We start from the raw sequence: 1,329 nt of genomic DNA, 5'->3' as shown, positions 1-1,329 counted from the left end.
GGTCTCCCTTGTTGTACATCTAAAGACTGGATCTAATGTCTCTGTCTCACTGAAATGCAATTTATAGAGGCAGGAAGAAATGGATGTTTCCTTAGAACTAAATATAATCTGTAAGTTAAGACTCCAATTTCTTTTAACCATCTCAGTTCTCACCAATAATCTTTTCACTATCTATCACTATCCACGTGGACACACTTCCCATTTTACTTAGATCCCATACTACTGGCCCAATTGTCTCTTGATGAATATGCTCAAATCCCTTGTCTCTATACCTCTGTAATTATTCAATTGATTCAGCCCTACTTGGTTAAGTCCAACTCTCCATCAACATTTGTTACTGTCAGTCTTTTATGTTTTGTACATTACTAGTTGAGTGTAGTAGCATTTCATTGTGATTTTAATTTGCATTTCTCTGATGAGTAATGATATTCAACACTTTCCCATATGTTTCCAGCCATTTGGATACTTTCTGTGAAGTTCAAGAATTCTACACATTAAAAATAAATGTTTTATAATCTTTCCACCCCCTCTTCCACAATGATCCTTGAGCCTTGGGAGGAGAGTGTTCAATACAAGGTCAGGGATCATTCCTGGAGAGAAGGCAGAAAGACTGTAAGAGCTAAAGGACGTAGATGAATACAAGAATCTGTTCCACGGACACCACAGGATAGCTGTACATATGAACCTACAGTGCTTATGACATAATGCAAAAGATCTGTGAAAACCCAGGTCAGAGAGGGACCCAGTATGAATGGGAGAAGTGGGCAGGAAGCCCCTTTCCTAGCTGATGCTCTATTAGCAACTGATTGCTGGGAGGGGAAGAGTCAGTTTTTCTTATTGATGTGACACCTTGTAGGTTGACCAAACTCCAAGGAATAGACCCACACTCAAGGGCACTTGGGTAATACAGGTTAGACTCAAATGGCCTTCAAAAAAAGAAGACAAATAATAACAGAGGATATGAAGTGTGCGTGTGGGGGTGAATAAGGTGGGAGTGAAGAGAGGGTGTGAATATTATCAAAGCACATTGTATGAAATTCTTGAATCAATAAAAAAATTTGAAATACACTGAATAGCAATAAGTAAATAAACAAATAAATAAATAAATGTATTTTTTAGGGATCAGAGAGATGGAACAGTTGATAAACTGCTTGCTTTGCAAGAATGAGGACCCAAGTTTAATCCCTAGCACCATAAAAGCTAGGCATGGTGCTGCATATCCTTATTCCTACTGGGGAAGTGCAGAGACAGGCAAATCCCCAGTGTTTTCTGACCAGCAGCGAGTCTAGCCAAATCTATGAACTCTGTCTTCAGAAAGACACCCTGTCT

The sequence above is a fragment of the Nannospalax galili genome, unplaced genomic scaffold (genome assembly GCF_000622305.1).
Source record: "Nannospalax galili isolate Female #2095 unplaced genomic scaffold, S.galili_v1.0 scaffold128, whole genome shotgun sequence".
Taxonomy (NCBI): Eukaryota; Metazoa; Chordata; class Mammalia; order Rodentia; family Spalacidae; genus Nannospalax; species Nannospalax galili.
Note: the sequence above shows the minus strand (reverse complement) of the source record.